Source organism: Heptranchias perlo, chromosome 24, assembly GCF_035084215.1.
Source record: "Heptranchias perlo isolate sHepPer1 chromosome 24, sHepPer1.hap1, whole genome shotgun sequence".
Lineage (NCBI taxonomy): Eukaryota > Metazoa > Chordata > Chondrichthyes > Hexanchiformes > Hexanchidae > Heptranchias > Heptranchias perlo.
The window spans coordinates 3,280,414-3,293,989 of record NC_090348.1 but is presented as its reverse complement, the minus strand read 5'-3'; the positions used below and the strand labels follow the sequence as shown (position 1 = coordinate 3,293,989).

General features: G+C 41.6%; 1 protein-coding gene across 2 annotated transcripts in view; it reads right to left on the bottom strand.

Moving 5' to 3' along the window:
- The window catches only part of cdk17 (cyclin dependent kinase 17), a 219,715-nt gene extending 207,226 nt beyond the window's left edge, over positions 1–12,489 (bottom strand). Inside the window, exon 1 of one of the 2 annotated variants that reach the window (XM_068004608.1) lies at positions 11,815–12,489. The gene's annotated coding sequence lies outside the window, so the exon portion shown is untranslated. The remainder of the gene's footprint in view (positions 1–11,814) is intronic. The other variant, XM_068004610.1, reaches the window with a different exon arrangement.
- Positions 12,490–13,576: the final 1,087 nt, after the last annotated feature.

The following is a 13,576-nucleotide window of genomic DNA, read 5'->3' as shown; positions in this document are numbered from 1 at the left end:
AGAGGAGAGGGGCAAACCAGGGAGGGGGGGGGGCGGTGGGGAGCGGTGGCAAGAATTCACCAAGTTTTGGTGCTATTATTATAGTAAAAGAGCAAGACATTTAGCCTCATCATCACCCTGCCACTCTCCCCAGCATCAGCCCTACAAAGCCCTCTGTTTACTCCATACACTGGAATTGGCCATTCCTAGATCAAGCTAAGCCCTGTACTTTGCAGTTCCCAGTTGCCCGGAAACTGACCTCAGTCCCCTTCTCAACTTCTATTTTGTCGCCTGACCTGCTTAGTATTTCCAACATTTTCTATTTTTATTTCAGATTTACAGCATTTTGCTTTTGATTTAGTGTTTAATTTACTGCCAGTTCTCTTCCAGGAATGCTTACCTTGAAGAAGTTCTGCTCTTCTCTCCGACAGGATTTCCGTTTGTCTCTTTTACTTGCTTAAAAACTGTTAAATCTTTACTTCTTCCAGTTCTGACGAAAGGTCATCGACCTGAAACATTAATTCTGTTTCTTCCTCCACAGATGCTGCCTGACCTGCTGAGTATTTCCAGCATTTTCTGTTTTTATTTCCCATTTTCTTGTCTACTCTGCTCCCTTGCCACATACTCCATTCCTTACCGAACTGTTCCACTCCCAACCCATTCCCTGGACTATCCATGAGCAATGCCGCAGAAAATCTACAAGTAGAAAACAAAATTTACTGCCTCTGCTACATTCTCTTATCAGGAACAATCAGATACTTGTGTCAACTTGTAACTACTAGGAAACCAAAAGGTTGAAGCAGTAAAACTTGTAATCCTAATAAATATGGGAAAATCCGTATGTTCATTTTACTACATAAGGATGGGAGTTTTTTTGTAAATGGTATTTAAAACGAACACTCATTTTAGCTCACTCCTATCTCCCATAATTGTACTAAAATTTCAACTGTAAATGGCAAAACTGATGAGCAACCCCCCCCCCCCCACCTAAATAAAATTCTATGAAGAATTGCCAACCACAGCTAAAACAAATCTGGGGTCTTTTTTCAAATGGTCTCTTCGTCCTCTTTTAAGTTCTTGAATACCAGCAACAACAACTTGCATTATCATACTACTCATGCAGGAAGTCATCTCAAATGAGGTCACCATCTTCCTAAAAAAAACAAAGAATTGACGACATAACCTGCTTCCAATTCATACCACTAAATCCCCAGCTGTGCATTAAGCTAGCCGAAGCAACATTCCACAGATGCTGAGATCCACCTAACTAGCTGGATTACACAGAGACCGACAGAGGAAGCAAAATGCTGCTTCCATCTTTCCCAACCATGAGCAGGACAAGCACGCCACCCAGATCAGCATTACAATTTTTCCAATTGTTGGCATGTATGACCCTTCCCCAGCCAGATAGACAGAAATTAAGTAATTTTCAAATTAATTTGAAGCTGTTTTCGAATGTAAAGAAGGCATAAGATTAAAGGTGGAAGCAAATTCAATAATAACTTTCAAAGGGGCATTGGATATATACTTGAAAAGGAGAAATTTGCAGAGTTATGGGGAAAGAGCTGGAGAGTGGGACTAATTGGATAGCTCTATCAAAGAGCTGGCACAGGCAAGGTAGGCCAAATGGGCTATTTCTGTGCTGTATGATTCTAATCATAATCTAATACTGCTTCTAGATTTGGTCAGTATGGTCTAGTTTCTGCCTCTCAAAACAAGTTTAGCTGTAAGGAAGAGATGTCACACAAAATTACTAAAAGTAACTAGAGCGCTGTGAGTGACACAACCAGCCATTTAGACGAACAGGCAGGCAACAAAGATCTGAACATCGTGTCAAAAAGATACAATAGCGAGAATGAAATGATGTCAGTGCAGTCAAAGGGCAGTACAATGCCATGTTTTCCAGTACTAAAACATTTAAAAGAATATGAATTTATATTGCACCTTTTACATACTCAGGAGTACCAAAGTGCTTCGTAGTCACTGAACTACTATTGAAGCATAGTCACTTATGTTGGCAAACACAATAATCAATTTGTACACAAGGTCCCATAAACAGTAAATGAGGTGAATGACCAGATAATTTGATTTTGGTGTTGACTGAGGGGTGACTGTTGGCAAGGAAACCAGGAACATTCTGCTCTTCTTCACAGAGTGCCATGGGATCTTTTACAGACAGTGCCTTGGTTTAATATCCAAAATATAGCACCTCTTGACATTGCAGCACCCCTTCAGTACTTCACTGAAGCGTCAGCCTAGATTATGTGCTCATGTGGAGCTTGAACCCATAACCTCTGACTCAGAGACAGGAGTGCTACCAATTTAACCAAGCTGACACAAATTGAAACACTCAATTGGCTTCCCAATGGCATAATGAATAAAGGAAATGTCTGATGCAGCTCCACGCCAAACAGACCAGTAGCTCCCAGTTTTAAGTCCTAGTTTGTGCTGAGCTAGCTAATCACAGCCAAGGAAGTAGTTGAGACAACAATTGGATTTAGGCGCTCTGGGCCAGAGGGGAAATTTATATGTGATTTCTGTTGCTACTGATCAAAATTCAGTGATTTATGTCCACCTGAACAGACAGACTGGATCTCAGTTTAATGCCTTATCCGACAGATGTCACCTCAGACAATGCAGCACTACCTCTGCACTGGCCAGATTTTGTGCTCAAGTACCCATAACCTTCTGACTCATCTTCACTCACCCCTATGCCAAGTTGACACTATATACCAATTTTAGTAAAAATAGGCAATTGGAAAAAAAAAAGCACAGTTCCATCAGCGACTGTATCAGGAGTAGCAAGGGGGATGCTTAATATGGCATGACATTTCTGGAGCAAACTTTCATTACAGCTTAGTTATTCATTATGTTTTCAGGAAATATTAAATTGTATTATCTCAGACTAACCACAACACAGATGGTGGATCATATGACCCAAAGATACTCTGAATTATACATGTCAAAATCTATACACACATGCGCACACACACACATGCGCACACACACACATGCGCACACACACACATGCGCACACACACACATGCGCACACACACACATGCGCACACACACACATGCGCACACACACACACATGCGCACACACACACATGCGCACACACACACATGCGCACACACACACATGCGCACACACACACATGCGCACACACACACATGCGCACACACACACACATGCGCACACACACACACATGCGCACACACACACACATGCGCACACACACACACATGCGCACACACACACACATGCGCACACACACACACATGCGCACACACACACATGCGCACACACACACATGCGCACACACACACATGCGCACACACACACATGCGCACACACACATGCGCACACACACATGCGCACACACACATGCGCACACACACATGCGCACACACACATGCGCACACACACATGCGCACACACACATGCGCACACACACATGCGCACACACACATGCGCACACACACATGCGCACACACACATGCGCACACACACATGCGCACACACACATGCGCACACACACATGCGCACACACACATGCGCACACACACATGCGCACACACACATGCGCACACACACCATCTATTTTGCAGTCTAGACCCAGGAGTTGCATTGTTTAATTGATATGGTCTGCCTTTGGAATTCAACATGCAGGTACAAATGAATACTCCATCAAAACGAAGGAAACTATTACAGACAGTGCCCCTTTAAGAGTTTAACAATGTAGAGGACATGTTGGTCAGGTGGTGCTTCCCTACACAAACCCAGCACACAAGTGCCTCATTGTGAAGCACGCCTCAATTCTTGACTGGAATAGGCAGAACAACTGGAATTGAAACAAGGGACTTTAAATACACACAATGACTACCTCTGCGATACGCTCGATCAGAGTGCCAAAAGGCAGAAAAGGAAACAGCTTTGTATGCAGAGCTGAAATATGTTTAAAAAAATTCACACAGTAGGTAATTCAACATGCTTCTACATTCAATCTCCACGTACAAATGAATTACACAAAAGCAGTACAGAAGGAGGAGTGAATTTCTGCGACTCAGTAGAGACCAGATTGAAATACTCCAAGTGTGATCTAACCAAAGTTCTATACAAGTTTAACATAACTTCTTTGCTTTTCAAATCTATCCCTTTAGAAATGAACCCCAGTGCTTGATTTGCCTTTTTTATGGCCTTATTAACCTGTGTTGCTACTTTTAGCGATTTGTGTATCTGTACCCCTAGATCCCCTTGCTCCTCTATCCCGTTTAGACTATTATCCAAGCAGTATGTGCCATAATACCACAAACGCACTTAACGACCAGCACTGGACATTTACCCCTTTGCACTTTTTTTTTTTTAAAAGTGCTTCTAGAAACATACATTTTAGAAAATGTAACAGCTAGGAACTTGCATTATAAATATTAACATTGAAAGTTAGGATTAAAATCTTGAGACAATTCCAAGAGGCAAGGATCAGATCTGGTGTTGAGTCAAAATGGTGGGCATGACATTAGAAAAAGAGATCAAAAAAGATATAAAGACATTTAAGATAGAAAGGGGAGAGATAATTGATACACTAATCAAACTTAGAGAGGATAAAACCTCTGGTCCGGATGGATTGCATCCCCACATATTAAAAGTTAGTGAAGAGATAGCAGAGGCACTATTACATATCAGAAAAGGGAACAGTGCCAGAGGATTGGCGGACAGCTAATATGATTCCTGTATTTAAAAAGGGAGATTGAACCAGTCCAGGGAACTATAGAGCAACTAGCTGAACGTCAGTGGTAGGAAATATAAAGGAATCCTTACTCAAAGAACATAAAAACAGAAGAAATAGGAACAGGAGTAGGCCATTCGGTCCCTCGAGCCGGCTCTGCCATTCAATCAGATCATGGCTGATATTCTACCTAATCTCCACTTTCCTGCCCAATCCCCATATCCCTGATTCCCCTAGAGTCCAAAAATCTATCAATCTCAGCCTTGAATATACTCAACAACTCAGCATCCACAGCCCTGTGGATAGAGAATTCCAAAGATTCACAACCCTCTGAGTGAACAAATTCCTCCTCATCTCAGTCTTAAGTGGCTGACCCCTTATCCTGCGACTATGCCGTCTATTTCTAGACTCTCCAGCCAGGGGAAACAACCTCTCAGCATCTACCCTGTTCAAGCCCCCTCAGAATCTTACATGTTTCAATGAGATCACCTCTCTTTCTTCTAAACTGCAGAGAGTATAGGCCCATTTTACTCAATCTCTCCTCATAGGACAACCCTCTCATCCCAGGAAACAACCTAGTGAACCTTTGTTGCACGACCTCTAAGGAAAGTATATCCTTCCTTAGATAAGGAGATCAAAATTGTATCAGTACTCCAGGAGAGGTCTCACCAAAGCCCTGTACAACTGTAGTAAGACTTCCTTACTCTTGTACTCCAACCCCTTTACTCTTTTACTCCAACCCCCTTGCAATAAAGGCCAACACACCATTTGCTTTCCTAATTGCCTGATGTTCCTGCATGCTAACTTTGTGTGTTTCTTGTATCAGGACACCAACATTTAATAGTTTCTCACCATTTAAAAAATATTCTGCTTTTCTATTCTTCCTACCAAAGTGAATAACCTCACATTTCCACATATTATACTTCATCTGCCACCTTTTTGCCCACTCACTTAACCTGTCTATATCCCTTTGCAGACTCTGTATCCTCCTCACAGCTTACTTTCCCACCTAGCTTTGTATCATCAGTAAACTTGGATATATTACACTCGGTCCCTCATCCAAGTCATTAACATAGATTGTAAATAGCTGAGGCCCAAGCAGCGATCCTTGCGGTACCCCACTAGTTATAGCCTGCCAACCTGAAAATGACCTGTTTATCCCTACTCTGTTTTCTGTCCGTTAACCAATCCTCTATCCATGCTAATATGATACCCCCAACCCCGTGAGCCCTTATCTTGCATAACAACCTTTTATATGGCACCATATTGAATGCCTTTTGAAAAGTAATAGAAAAACATCTAGAAACCGAAAATATAATAAAGAATAGTCAGCGGATTTCAAATGACATCATGCTTGACCAACTTTATTGAATTCTTTGAAGAAGCAACAGAAAGAAGCAAGGGTAATGCAGTAGTTGGAATATATTTGGATTTTCAAAAGGTCTTCGATAAGGTACCGCATAGTAGGCTCATGACTAAGGTCTCCTGACTCCACATGTTCTGACAAGTAGCAGAATGGATAGCAAGCTGGCTACAAAACATAAAACAAAGAGTAGGGGTTAAAGGTAGCTACTCGGACTGCCAAAAGGTGGGAAGTGGTGTTCCACAAAGATCGATGCTGGGACCACTGTTGTTCACAATTTATATAAATGATTTGGACTCGGGAATCAGCAGTACAATTTCAAAATTTGTGGATGGCACCAAATTGGGAGGGTATAGTTAATACTAAGGAGGACTGTGACAAAATACAGGAAGACATTATTAAACTTGCAGAATGGGTGTGTAATTGGCAAATTAATTTCAATATAGATAAGTGTGAGGTGGTACGTTTTCATAGGAAGAATAAGGAAGCCACTTACTCCTTGGAAAATGAGACTCTAAATGGGGTTGAGGAGCAGAGAGATCTGGGGGTACAGATACACAAATCACTAAAAGTAGAGACACAGGTTAATAACACCATAAAAATAGCAAACAAACACTGGGGTTCATTTCTAGAGGGATAGAATTGAAAAGCAGAGAAGTTATGTTAAACTCGTATGGAACCTTGGTTAGACCACACTTGGAGTATTGTGCACAGTTCTGGTCTCCATATTATAAAAAGAATATAGAGGCAATGGAGAAGGTGCAAAAAAGATTTAATAGGATGAGAGCTGAGAGGTTATGCCTATCAGGAAAGATTGAACAGGCAGGGGCTCTTTTCTCTAGAAAAAAGACTGAGGTATTTAAGGTTATGAAAGGGTTTGATAGGGTAGACGTAGAGAGGATGTTTCCACTTATGGGAGAGACCAGAACTAGGGGCCATAAATATAAGAGAGTCAAAAATATAATAAATCCAATAGGGAATTCAGGAGAAACTTCTTTACCCAAAGAGTAATGTGGAACTCACTACCACAAGGAGCAGTTGTGGCGAATAGCATGGATACATTTAAGGGAAACTAGATAAACACATGAGGGAGAAAGGAATAGGATATGTTGATAGGGTTAGATGAAGAAGGGCGGGAGGAGGCTCGTGTGGAGCATACACACCGGCATGGACCTTTTGGGCCGAATGGCCTGTTTGTGCTGTACATTCTATGTAATTATCTGAACTTATGTTCAGCTCTTTATAATGGCCATTTTATATAGGGGAACACAAACGTTTTCAATAAACAAAAGGAGGCAAAAGTCACGATGTTTGACTTCTGAATTGCAGTAGGAGGCTGAAAAACATTGGTTTAAAACTGCTGACTTGTTACTGTAGCCGATTTCCATGGCTCATTTGTTCTGTGTGCCACATACAATAAATGTCAGACATTAACTTTTGTTTAGACCTGCTGCAAATCCTGCAACACTGATCTTTGAGGCTTGCAATTGTATTTTGGAATGGAACTGAAAATATTTGTACAGATATAATTTGTTTTTGTTTGTGAATTCATTGATACAGTTGCTGTTATAAAAACATTCATTCATTTGCTTTTTTGAGGATTGGAGAAGCATATGACACACATGCAGAGTTTATTACAACAGTAAGAGGACACCACTAACTAAATAATATTTAACCAAGAAGCTGCAGACACAGCCACGTATGAAGTATACTCAAAGTAAAATATACTGTTTTGTCACATTTTCCACACCAACCATTCTTGTTTAATGAAGATTCAATTGCATAACTGAAGATATTAATGCCTTTTCCTTTAAATCAGATTTCTGCCCCCATTTCAGTATGCAACCACTGAAATAAACATTAAATTATGCCATAGTAAACACAATTTTCAGACTTGCTTTTCTGGTGCATTTATGCTGCAACTACCTTTCTGCGACTGGTAGCGGCAGTATCAGTTTCAAATCAGGCTATAGTATCTCCATTAGATTGCCTGTCTGGGACAGCAATATTCCTGTCCAGGAGAGCACACTACTCATTTGTGCCTAAATACATGCTCAGAAACTCCTCCCACTGGTTAAACTTAAAATTTTAAAAAAGTCTCTGAACATCTAAGTCAACTCAAAGTCAAATTTTAAAAGTGGTTAGCAAGTCCAAGGGACACCTAGGCACATTTTAAAACCAAGGCGGACACTGAACTGGAGTTACACTCCATGCAGCTTAGGATCTGAGCTGTGGAGGGGAGGCTCATGTGGCTTCTATCCAAAGTTGGATTAGGCCCCAACAATGGGGTTATATGCAACTTTAACATCACTGTGAACTGGAAACCATACCCATGGAATGCACTACTATCAAAAATTCTTCCAATTATGATTCTGAATTACATTTTAAAATATTTCCCAAACAGCACATTTTATTTGAAGATACTGTAAATTTTAATTTAATTTTCTTGAAACTGAGTAAATGTACAGACACAGACATACACAACCTTAAAAAAGTTAATAGGCAGCAATCCTCCTAAGAGAACTATTGATTCACAGTACTAAGAAACTCTTATTTTTTTTAAATCTGGTAAACTTTAAAGTTCCAACACATACTAATTGTCATAAATTTGTTGCTCTCTTTGATATATAAGTAGTTGTGTTTTATATATATTTGTTCGCAGGATGTGGACGACATTGGCAAAGCTATTTATTGCTCATCCTTAGTTGCTCTGAGAAGGTGGTGGGCCTCCTAGCAATTGTATTTTTTTAAACAAGTGCGTGATTTGCAAGGCCAATTCAGAGTCAACAACTTAGTGTGAGACTTGAGTCACATGCAGGCCAGACCAGGAAGGTTCCCTTCTCTGAAGGGCATCACTAGATCAGGTGCCAGCATCTTTCATGGTCATTTTTTTCTACTGTAAGACCACAAGTTGCCAGACCAGATTTATTGAATTCAATTTCACAACTTGCCATGATAGGATTTAGAATCATAGAATGATACAGCACAGGAGACCACCATTCAACCCATTGTGTCTGCTCTTTGGAAGAGCTATCCAATTAGTCCCACTCCCCTGCTCTTTCCTTGCAGCCCTGTAAATTTTTCCCCTTCAAATATATATCCAATTCCCTTTTAAAAGTTGCTACTGAATCTGCTTCCACCACCCTTTCAGGCAGTGCATTCCAGACCATTACAACTTGCTGCATAATTTTTTTTTCCTTATGTCGCCTCTGGTTCTTTTGCCAATTACCTTAAATCTGTGTCCACTGGTAACTGACTCTTCCGCCACTGGAAACAGTTTCTCCTTATTTACTCTATTAAAACCCTTCATGATTTTGAACACCTCTATCAAATCTCCCCTTAACCTTCTCTGCTCTAAGAACTCCTCCAGCTTCTCCACATAACTGAAGTCCCTCATCCCTGGTACCATTCTAGTAAAACTCTTCTGCACCTTCTCGAAGACCTTCACATCCTTCCTAAAGTGTGGTGCCCAGAATTGGACACAATACTCCAGCTGGGGCCTAACCAGTGTTTAATAGGATCTCTGTTCCTGCACCCCCATTTAAAATAGTATCAGCTTATATTGCCTCTCATTCTTCCTACCAAAATGTATCACTTCACACTTCTCTGTGTTAAATTTCATCTGCCATGTGTCTGTCTGCCCCTTTTACCAATCTGTACTTGAAAACAATTAATTGAGTAGGTTTCTTCTTACAGCCAACCATAATGAAGATTTTCACAGCATCCATCAACATTAGGAAACACTACCTACGCACACTGGTGTCTTGTGCCTCTACTTCCAGCTGAGTCCTGCCACACAGACACCCAGATCTCAGGGACAAAGAATATAACTTTATGCAATAAATGAAGGGAAAGAGCATTCTTGAAATAATCTTGAATTCTGAGAACATGTTTGCCTTTACCACCTTACACAATGTTAATCAAAGAATTTTTTTCACCCATACCAGCAACAAAATTAAGTACGTGACACCACACCTGAAAAGTCGTTCGGTCCTGATATTATACATGCCGTGAAATACTAATGTACAAATGTGTTCATTTGTAATTGCTCTATTATTTCAATGAAGGTGCTAATAAACAATCATGTCCACTAAAATAGCAGACAAATGCAGTATGTAGCATATCAATTTAATTTCAGAACCATAGCAAATTAAATGTATGCTCGTTGCAGTGTTAAAAAAAGCTTCAGTATACCCCTAATCTTGACACTCCCATCGCCCTCAGATCAGCTTGATTTACTGATGACACAAGTGGAGAAGGGTGTCAATAAGGTATTGCAGCCACCGTCTTGGCGTCAAAAGATCTTAAAGCAACTATATCAGATAAAGTCCCACATGCTGCTGGATAGTAAGATAGATGAATATACAGCCGAAACGGATGTGCCACTTTTGTTTTTCCTATTAAGGATTAACAGAATTACAATATTAACTATTCTACTAACTCCACAAGTTTAAAAGACATTCTACAGCAATGAACCAACCTCAGATTTTTTTTAAATGACATGAGCAAAGTTCTTGTTAAAGTCTTCAGGAAAATGTATTGCAGTTGACATTACTTCATTTTACTTCAGATGTTAATTTTAAAAGTTGTCAATTTTAAAACTTAACACAAGGCCAGGGCTCCAATGTGATGAAATAGTAACTCTTTGTGACAAAGGATATTTTTTGCTGTCTTTGTCTTAGACCCTGGTGTAGTTTCAGTATTGAAAATTTTAGGGAAATTTATTCCATGCTAACTTAAATAGCCAGGAACAAGGTGTCATGACAAATTACTCATATGTATAGAACATAGGACACAGGAATAAAATGAGCTTTCAAACTGGATTAATTTATCTTGACAAGTTAAGAAAACTTAACTGTAGACTCAATCAACAGCACAGTTATAAAGATTATTGAATATAATGCATGCCATGCGTGTTGGCGTTGCATCAATACTCTGATAAATGGAAACTAAGCTCAAACCCATCAACAAACTTTGTGCTTTCAGGCACGGAACAGGTAAGTGGGATTGAACAAACAGCTTTTTAAGTATCAGTGGGTATATTGTGAAAACACCAACAGCTTCAAGTAGCTATCTGGTGTCAATTTTCATTGTTTGTATAAACTAAAACAACATTTTAAAAGAAGTATAAGAAATTACTGTCATTGGACTGGGAGAGGGGAGAGTGTGAGCTACAGGATTCCTGAAGTGAAACTGTACAGGATTGTCACTTGCATCTTCTAGTGTAATACACAAGTTCCCGTGGATAGCCCTGGTCACCAGTTTATTCTCATTATTACTCATTCCTGTGGATGGCCCTGGTCACCAGTTTATTCTCAATATGACTCATTCCTGTGGATGGGACTGGTCACCAGTTTATTCTCATTAATGAACAGGGATGGACTTCGACGAGACGCTAATTAATTAAGGATGAGATCATGGGCCGGGAATGCTGCAGCTTTACCCCCTTCCCACGGTCATTTTCTTTTGCTTTAATTCGCTTCTGTCGTCCCAAGACCTATTTCCATGACACGCTGACATCCGCTTCGCATAACACTTCCCCTCACAAAATATAAAATCTTGTATTTCCTGTCATTAAACCCTTCCCTAATGAGCAAGCGAGCGAACGCCGTGGCGACTAGTATAAAAGGGCAAGGCCGGTCACTTATAGACCGCAGCAAAACAAACTCCGAAAGAGAGAGAGAGATTTTCGCACAAACCCACCAGATAACGTTAGTCTGAGAATTTTAAAAGCAAAAATTACCTTTTCAGACAATAATAAAACAAATGACGCCAGCGGCCGCCCGACGGAGAGAACTTCTGACAGTGGCTGACTCGGCTACAGCCGGTCCCTCCTCCTCCGGCTCACTTGACGGCCGTCTCCTCTCGCCCTGCAACAAGGGCTCCCGTTGGTCGCCCCGTAGCCACGCGCCGGTCTCCCAGGTTACCGGCCTCGAGAAGGCCGTTGACGGTTTCTTTTCGAATTTCCCCCCCTCCTCGGTCTCGAGCCCCTCCCCAGAGTGAGTCCCGGCTTCGGCAGCGCCTGTCGCTTATATCCGAACGGTCGGTGGGTGTGGGAATGGGATCGGCGGCCGGCGCCCTGGCCAAACCCAGTCCAACAGACACCGTAGTCCCGGGAGCCAGCTGCGATCGCTTTCCACTGTTGGCAGACCAAAAACAAAAGGCAGAAAGGGTTCACTCCCCCTCCCCCCACCCGGCGGAGAGAACAACTTCAAGCGCCGAGGCCGAGGCCCTGCGTGTGCGGACCGTGTAAACGTGCTGTTGAGAGTCGGAAGGAGGCGTGAGATTTCCCCGAGCAAAGGCCGCCTGGACACCGATTGACGTCTCCGCCTGCTTCACATCGAGCGAACGAGCCGGCGCGCGCGCGCACACACACAGACAGACACGGCGAGGCTCCCCCTGGCGCCCGAGCAAAGGTTGCAGGCCAGACCAGTGAGCAAGGCGGTATACGGAAGTGAATACGACTGCAGGAGCCTGGCAGGTCGACCATCGGAGCGGTAAAGTCGTGCGAAAGGACGACAGGATCCTTAACCTCATGCAGCTGCACCGCACCTATAAATCGGGCGATCGTCAACGAGGAGCGCTCAACATGGGGTGAAATGTCGCTTATGGGCAGTAGGAGTGCAGCCCTTTTTTTGACAGTTTGAAACTGCTGTATTAAAGAAATGGACTACATGAGGCTCACACCAGCTGCATCAAAGGCAACCCCTTTATTAAAGTGAAAAACAGAAGGAAAATGACACTAGAATTCAGTACGTACAGAAACCTTACTGCTCCCATGGAAGTGGACAAACATTTCAATCAGTTTCATTGTCCATAGTGACGCCAGACCAGAGAAATGAAGACTGCACCTTTTAAACACACTACTTGTGTTTTTAAGAGCCATGCAAACCTTGACTGGCTGTCACGTTCCCAAAGAACTGCATTGGGGCGGATTTACGCCGATGCCGAGTACCTGCTTGCACAGACACTGGCGGACCATAACCACTGAAATTGAGGCGGTAGAAAGAGTGCGGCGAGAAAGGAAAGTCAATTTGAGGTAGCAGCGGTTAAAGATGAGCCGTTTTCATACGGCTGAATTTATTCCATTTATAAAAAGGCCACATCTTTATAACATCTGTCCTCAAGATAAAAGCAAAATACTGTGGATACTGGCCCCAAGATGGTGATCGTCAAATCGTCATTTTTCCTCACTGGTTAAATGTTTAAGTCTTTGTTTTTCTCCCATCTAATTGTTTATATTCTACTTTCCTTACTTGTGTTATTCATCAATCATATGACTCAAATCCTTGCTCCCTTTTTAATTTATCTCCAATCACATTGCACAAAAAATATCCAGTCATATTCTACCCAATTACATTCCAGCAAAAAATCACCAAGACACACCATAAGAAAGAAAAATCTTGCATTTCTCTGGTGCCTGTCATGACTCGGATGTCTCAAAGTGCTTTACAGGCAATTAAGTATTTTTGTATAGTTACTGTTGTAATGTAGTGAAACATAGT